This window comes from Salmo salar, chromosome 14 (assembly GCF_965601325.2).
Source record: "Salmo salar chromosome 14, fSalSal1, whole genome shotgun sequence".
NCBI classification, from domain to species: domain Eukaryota; kingdom Metazoa; phylum Chordata; class Actinopteri; order Salmoniformes; family Salmonidae; genus Salmo; species Salmo salar.
Genome location: NC_138304.1, coordinates 99,525,949 through 99,536,097, shown reverse-complemented (window position 1 = coordinate 99,536,097; position 10,149 = coordinate 99,525,949). Strand labels below are relative to the sequence as shown.

Below are 10,149 nucleotides of genomic sequence, written 5' to 3'. Positions count from 1 at the left end.
AAGGACCATGGGCTCAAGCGGGGGATTATCGCCACCCGCAATGGGAAATGGAAGAGTCGAGAGCTGAGAGGCGCTGGTACGAAGAGAGGGAGCGCAACGGACACGGGAGGCAGCCCCCAAAAATGTTTTGGGGGGGCACACGGGGAGATTGGCGGAGTCAGGTGGTAGACCTGAGCCAACTCCCCGTGCTTACAGGAGGCAGCGCAGTACTGGTCAGACACCGTGTTATGCGGTAAAGCGCACGGTGTCCCCAGTACGCGTTCAAAGCCCGGTGCGCTACATACCAGCCCCCCGCAAGTGCCATGCGAGGGCAGGCATCGAGCAAGGACTGGTTGTGCCAGCTCAGCGCGTCTGGTCTCCAGTGCGCCTTTTCGGGCCAGGGTATCCTGCACCGGCTCTGCGCACTGTGTCTCCAGGGCGCTGGGAGGGTCCAGTTCCCCCAATGCCTGCTCTCCGCCCGTGCCGGGCCAAAGTGGGCATTCAGCCTGGAGTATGGGTAAAGAGCGTAAAGTCTAGAACTCCAGTGCTCCCCCACAGCCCGGTTTATCCTGTGCCTCCTCCTCGGACCAGGCCTCCAGTGGATCTCTCCAGCCTGGTCCGTCCTGTGCCACCTCCCAGGACTAGGCCTCCAGTGGGTCTCCCCGTCCTGGTCCGTCCTGTGCCGTCTCCTAGGACTAGGCCTCCAGTGGGTCTCGCCAGTCCAGAGCCGCCAGAGCTGACCGCCAGTCCGGAGCCGCCAGACCTGTCCGCCAGTCCGGAGCTGCCATAGCTGCCCGCCAGTCAGGAGCCGCCAGAGCTGCCCGCCAGTCCGGAGCCGCCAGAGCTGCCCCCAGTCCGGAGCCGTCAGAGCCGCCCGCCAGTCAGGAGCCGCCAGAGCCGCCCGCCTGCCCCAGAACCGCCAGAGCCGCCCGCCTGCCCCGGAGCCGCCAGAGCCGCCCGCCTGTCCGGAGTCGCCAGAGCCGCCCGCCTGTCCGGAGCAGTCAGAGCCGCCCGCCAGCCCGGTGAGTCCTGTGCCTGCGCCTAGGGCCAGGCCTCTTACATGTCTCCTCGGCCTGGTGAATCCTGGGTCAGTGCCGCCGGAGCCGCCAGGGACGCCCGCCAGCCGGGAGCAGCCAGGGACGCCCGCCAGCCGGGCGCAACCAGGGTCGCCCACCAGCCGGGCGCAGCCATCGCCGCCCGCCAGCCAGGCGCAGTCATCGCCGCCCGCCAGCCGGCAAATTCAATGATGAACACTAACTCCGCTGCGCCTTGGTCTACTCTCTCTCCCGACAGCCGTTACATTCAAATTCAAGCTCTTTTATCGGCATGAAAAACATTGCGTCAATATTGCCAAAGCAACAATGTATACAATATACATTGTAATAAAATAATGAAGAATAATAATATAACATTTTAGTAAATAATAATACAAACAAATATAAAAAAAATGTAAAAAATAACAACAATAAAATGGTAACAGTCAATAGTATAAATATAATACATATAAAAGGCTAAAAATGTAAAATGAAACTACCTAACTAGCATCATTACATCAGTACTACAACTACCACCATCATTACTACTACTACCACCACCATTATTACATCAGCACTACAACTACCATCATCATTACTACAACTACCACCACCATTATTACATCAGTACTACAACTACCATCATCATTACTACTACCACCATTACTACAACTACCACCACCATCATTACATCAGTACTACAACTACCATCATCATTACTACTACTACTACCACCATTACTACAACTACCACCACCATCATTACATCAGTACTACAACTACCACCATCATTACTACTACTACTACCACCACCACCATTATTACATCAGTACTACAACTACCATCATCATTACATCAGTACCACTACTACAATCATTACTACTATTACCACCATCATCAATACTACGACTACCACCATCATCATTACTACTACTACCACCACCATTACTACAACTACCACCACCATCCTTACATCAGTACTACAACTACCATCATCATTACTACTACCACCATTACTACAACTACCACCACCATCCTTACATCAGTACTACAACTACCATCATCATTACTGCTACTACTACTACCACCATCATTACATCAGTACTACAACTACCATCATCATTGCATCAGTACTACAACTACCATCATCATTACATCAGTACTACAACTACCATCATTACTACTACTACTACTACTATCACCATCATCATTACATCAGTACTACAACTACCATCATTACTACTACTACTACTACCACCATCATTACATCAGTACTACAACTACCATCATCATTACTACTACTACTACCACCATCATTACATCAGTACTACAACTACCATCATCATTACATCAGTACCACTACTACAATCATTACTACTACTACCACCATCATCAATACTACTACTACCACCATCATCATTACTACTACTACCACCACCATCATTACTACTACTACCACCACCATCATTACATCAGTACTACAACTAGAATCATCATTGCATCAGTACTACAACTACCATCATTACTACGACTACTACCACCATCATTACATCATTACTACTACTACCACCATCATTACATTAGTACTACTACAACCATCATCATTACATCAGTACTACAACTACCACCATCATTACTACTACTACCACCATCATCAATACTACTACTACCACCAACATCATTACTACTACTACCACCATCATCAATACTACTACTACCACCGCCATCATTACATCAGTACTACAACCATCATCATTACTACTACTACTACTACCATCATTACATCAGTACTACTACAATCATCAATACTACTACTACTACCACCATCATTACTACTACTACCATCATCAATACTACTACTACTACCACCACCATCATTACTACTACTACTACCACCATCATCAATACAACTACTACTACTATCATTACTACTACTACTACCACCACCATCATTACATCAGCACTACAACTACCATCATCAATACTACTACTACTACTACTACCACCATCATCATTACTATTACTACTACCACCACCATCATCATTACCACTACTACTACCACCATCATCAATACTACTACTACTACTACCATCATCAACACTACTACTACAACCATCATCATTACAGCAGCACTACAACTACCATCATCATTACTACTACTACCACCATTACTACTAGTACTACTACCACCATCATCAATACACCACTACTACTACTACTATCATTACTACTACTACCACCAGCATCATCACTACTACTACTACCACCATCATCATTACTACTACTACTACCACCATTCATTACCACTACTACTACCATCATCAATACTACTACTACTACTACCACCATCATTACATCAGCACTACAACTACCATCATCATTACTACTACTACTACCACCATCATTACATCAGCACTACTACTACCATCATCAATACTACTACTACTACCACCATCATCATCATTACTATGACTACTACCATCATCAATACTACTACTACAACCATCATCATCATTACTACTACTACCATCATCAATACTACTACTACTACTACTACTAACACCATCATCATCATTACTACTACTACCACCATCATCATTACTACTACTACTACCACCATCATCATCATTACCACTACTACTACTATTACCATCATCAATACTACTACTACCACAATCATCATTACATTAGCACTACTACTACCATCATCAATACTACTACTATCATCAATACTACTACTACTACTACCACCACCATCAATACTACTACTACCACCATCATTACATTAGCACTACTACTACCACCATCATCAATACTACTACTACTACTACTACTACTTCCATCATCAGTACTACTACTACTACTACTATCATCAATACTACTACTACTACTACTACTACTACTACTACTACTACTACTACTACCACCACCATCAATACTACTACTACTACCATCATCAATACTACTACTACAACCATCATCATTACTACTACTACTACTACTACTAGCATCATCAATACTACTACTACTACCACCATCAATACTACTACTACCACCATCATCATTACTACTACTACTACTACTACTACTACCACCACCACCATCATTACTACTACTACTACTATCATCATCACATCAGTACTACAACTACCATCATCATTACTACTACTACTACTACTACTACCACCACCATCATTACTACTACTACTATCATCATCACATCAGTACTACACCTACCATCATCATTACTACTACTACCACCATCATCATTACTACTACTACTACTACTACTACCACCACCATCATTACTACTACTACTTCCACCATCATCAATACCACTACTACTACTATTACCATCATCATTACTACTACTACTACTACTATCATCATCACATCAGTACTACTACCACCATCATCATTACTACTACTACTATCATCATTACTACTACTACTACTACCATCATTACTACTACTACTACTACTACTACCATCATCATTACTACTACTATCATCATTACTACTACTACTACCACCACCATCATCATTACTACTACTACTACTACCACCACCATCATCATTACTACTACTACCGCCATCATCATTACTACTACTACCACCATCATTACTACTACTACTACCACCATCATCATTACTACTACCACCACCATCATTACTACTACTACCATCATTATTACTACTACTACTATCATTACTACTACTACTACTACTACTACTACTATCATCATTACATCAGTACTACAACTACCATCATCATTACTACTACCACCATCATCATTACTACTACCACCATCATCATTACTACTACTACCACCACCATCAGCAATACTACTACTACTACTACCACCATCATTACTACTACTACTACCACCATCATCATTACTACTACTACTACAACCACCATCATTAATACTACTACTACTACTACTACTACTACTACTACTACTACTACTACTACTATCGTCATTACATCATAACTACAACTACCATCATCATTACTACTACCACCATCATCAATACTACTACTACTACCACCATCATCATTACTACTACTACCACCACCATCATTACTACTACTACTACTACCACCACCACCATCATTACTACTACTACCACCATCATCGTCACTACTACTACCACCACCATCATCATTACTACTACTACTACCACCATCATCATTACTACTACTACCACCATCATTACTACTACTACTACCACCACCATCATTACTACTACTACCATCATCACTACTACTACCACCACTATCATTACTACTACTACTACTACAACTACTACTACTACTACTATCATCATTACATCAGTACTACAACTACCATCATCATTACTACTACCACCATCATCATTACTACTACTACTACCACCATCATCATTACTACTACTACCACCACCATCAGCAATACTACTACTTCTACTACCACCATCACTACTACTACTACTACCACCATCATCATTACTACTACTACTACCACCACCACCATCATTACTACTACTACCATCATTACTACTACTACTACTATCATTACTACTACTACTACTACCACCACTATCATTACTACTACTACTATCATCATTACATCAGTACTACAACTACCATCATCATTACTACTACCACCATCATCATTACTACTACCACCATCATCATTACTACTACTACCACCACCATCAGCAATACTACTACTACTACTACCACCATCATCATTACTACTACTACTACCACCACCATCATTACTACTACTACTACCACCACCATCATTAATACTACTACTACTACTACTACTACTACTACTACTACTACTACTACTACTACTATCGTCATTACATCATAACTACAACTACCATCATCATTACTACTACCACCATCATCAATACTACTACTACTACCACCATCATCATTACTACTACTACCACCACCATCATTACTACTACTACTACCACCACCACCATCATTACTACTACTACCACCATCATCATTACTACTACTACTACCACCATCATCATTACTACTACTACCACCATCATTGCTACTACTACTACCACCACCATCATTACTACTACTACCACCACTATCATTACTACTACTACTACTACTACTACTACTACTACTACTATCATCATTACATCAGTACTACAACTACCATCATCATTACTACTACCACCATCATCATTACTACTACTACTACCACCATCATCATCATTACCACTACTACTACTATTACCATCATCAATACTACTACTACCACCATCATCATTACATTAGCACTACTACTACCATCATCAATACTACTACTACTATCATCAATACTACTACTACTACTACCACCACCATCAATACTACTACTACTACTACTACTACTTCCATCATCAGTACTACTACTACTACTACTATCATCAATACTACTACTACTACTACTACTACTACTACTACTACTACTACTACCACCACCATCAATACTACTACTACTACCATCATCAATACTACTACTACAACCATCATCATTACTACTACTACTACTACTATCATCATCAATACTACTACTACTACCACCATCAATACTACTACTACCACCATCATCATTACTACTACTACTACTACTACTACTACTACCACCACCACCATCATTACTACTACTACTACTATCATCATCACATCAGTACTACAACTACCATCATCATTACTACTACTACTACTACTACTACTACCACCACCATCATTACTACTACTACTATCATCATCACATCAGTACTACACCTACCATCATCATTACTACTACTACCACCATCATCATTACTACTACTACTACTACTACTACCACCACCATCATTACTACTACTACTTCCACCATCATCAATACCACTACTACTACTATTACCATCATCATTACTACTACTACTACTACTATCATCATCACATCAGTACTACTACCACCATCATCATTACTACTACTACTATCATCATTACTACTACTACTACTACCATCATCATTACTACTACTATCATCATTACTACTACTACTACTACCATCATTACTACTACTACTACTATCATCATTACTACTACTACTACTATCATCATTACTACTACCACCACCATCATCATTACTACTACTACTACTACCACCACCATCATCATTACTACTACTACCGCCATCATCATTACTACTACTACCATCATCATTACTACTACTACTACCACCATCATCATTACTACTACCACCACCATCATTACTACTACTACCGTCATTATTACTACTACTACTATCATTACTACTACTACTACTACTACTACTACTACTACTATCATCATTACATCAGTACTACAACTACCATCATCATTACTACTACCACCATCATCATTACTACTACCACCATCATCATTACTACTACTACCACCACCATCAGCAATACTACTACTACTACTACCACCATCATTACTACTACTACTACCACCATCATCATTACTACTACTACTACCACCACCATCATTAATACTACTACTACTACTACTACTACTACTACTACTACTACTATCGTCATTACATCATAACTACAACTACCATCATCATTACTACTACCACCATCATCAATACTACTACTACTACCACCATCATCATTACTACTACTACCACCACCATCATTACTACTACTACTACTACCACCACCACCATCATTACTACTACTACCACCATCATCGTCACTACTACTACCACCACCATCATCATTACTACTACTACTACCACCATCATCATTACTACTACTACCACCATCATTACTACTACTACTACCACCACCATCATTACTACTACTACCATCATCACTACTACTACCACCACTATCATTACTACTACTACTACTACTACTACTACTACTACTACTACTACTATCATCATTACATCAGTACTACAACTACCATCATCCTTACTACTACCACCATCATCATTACTACTACTACTACCACCATCATCATTACTACTACTACCACCACCATCAGCAATACTACTACTTCTACTACCACCATCACTACTACTACTACTACCACCACCATCATCATTACTACTACTACTACCACCACCACCATCATTACTACTACTACCATCATTACTACTACTACTATCATTACTACTACTACTACTACCACCACTATCATTACTATTACTACTACTACTACTACTACTACTATCATCATTACATCAGTACTACAACTACCATCATCATTACTACTACCACCATCATCATTACTACTACCACCATCATCATTACTACTACTACCACCACCATCAGCAATACTACTACTACTACTACCACCATCATTACTACTACTACTACCACCATCATCATTACTACTACTACTACCACCACCATCATTAATACTACTACTACTACTACTACTACTACTACTACTACTACTATCGTCATTACATCATAACTACAACTACCATCATCATTACTACTACCACCATCATCAATACTACTACTACTACCACCACCATCATCATTACTACTACTACCACCACCATCATTACTACTACTACTACTACCACCACCACCATCATTACTACTACTACCACCATCATCATTACTACTACTACTACCACCATCATCATTACTACTACTACCACCATCATTACTACTACTACTACCACCACCATCATTACTACTACTACCATCATTACTACTACTACCACCACTATCATTACTACTACTACTACTACTACTACTACTACTACTACTACTATCATCATTACATCAGTACTACAACTACCATCATCATTACTACTATCACCATCATCATTACTACTACTACTACCACCATCATCATTACTACTACTACCACCACCATCAGCAATACTACTACTTCTACTACCACCATCACTACTACTACTACTACCACCACCATCATCATTACTACTACTACTACCACCACCACCATCATTACTACTACTACCATCATTACTACTACTACTATCATTACTACTACTACTACTACCACCACTATCATTACTACTACTACTACTACTACTACTATCATCATTACATCAGTACTACAACTACCATCATCATCAATACTACTACTACTACCAACATCATCATTAATACTACTACCACCACCATCATTACTACTACTACTACTACCACCATCATCATTACTACTACTACCACCACATCATTAAACAACTATCCCCATCCCTACTACCCATACCATTACTCTTTTGGAATAATAATCATAATAATAATAATAATAATAATAACAATAATATTAATAATGAGTAAGTTACTGTTTACTATGCAGATGTTATTATTCAGTGTCCCTCGGGCTATTGCAGGCAAATACATATTTAGCTGCCAAGGGAGCCATTGCTCCTTCGCCCAGAGGAGACGTTGCTCCTTTGCCCAGAGGAGCCGTTGCTCCTTCGCCCAGAGGAGCCGTTGCTCCTTCGCCCAGAGGAGCCGTTGCTCCTTCGCCCAGAGGAGCCGTTGCTCCTTCGCCCAGAGGAGCCGTTGCTCCTTCGCCCAGTGGAGCCGTTGCTCCTTCGCCCAGAGGAGACGTTGCTCCTTCGCCCAGAGGAGACGTTGCTCCTTCGCCCAGAGGAGACGTTGCTCCTTTGCGAATGAGCATTTTTAGTTTATTCTCTGGGTTTAATAAGTTAACATGTTGAATAAATGTAGTAATTTCCGTGAATAATGAATCTCTTGGTGAGGAATATTTATCACAGTAAAGGAGGAAGTGCATCTCTGTCTCTACCTCCCCTGTCGTGCAGTGACCACATACACGCTCCTCTTTGGGTAGCCATGTCTTTTTATGTCTGCCGGTTTCTATTGCCAACTGGTGGTCACTCAGCCTGTACTTGGTAAGGATCTGTCTCTGCTTCGTATCTCTGACAGAGAAGAGATAATCAGACAATTCATATTCAATTCAAATTCTCTCTCTCACATGAACAGCCCTCCTCCCTGTCTTCCCCTCTCTCACATAAACAGCCCTCCTCTCTGTCTCCCTATCTCTCCCCATCTCTCATACACATCCCCCCTCTCGCTCTCACATAAACAGCCCTCCTCTCTGTCTCCCTATTTCTCCCTATCTCTCATACACATCCCCCCCTCT

The 10,149-nt window shown here is 41.1% G+C and overlaps 1 protein-coding gene across 2 annotated transcripts in view; it reads right to left on the bottom strand.

Annotated features, from left to right (window-relative positions):
- The window catches only part of LOC106570596 (SLIT-ROBO Rho GTPase-activating protein 3), a 30,038-nt gene extending 29,836 nt beyond the window's left edge, over positions 1 to 202 (bottom strand). The window contains exon 1 of one of the 2 annotated variants that reach the window (XM_082961334.1): positions 1 to 202. This exon is cut by the window's left edge and continues 1,745 nt beyond it. The gene's annotated coding sequence lies outside the window, so the exon portion shown is untranslated. The other variant, XM_045695018.2, reaches the window with a different exon arrangement.
- Positions 203 to 10,149: the final 9,947 nt, after the last annotated feature.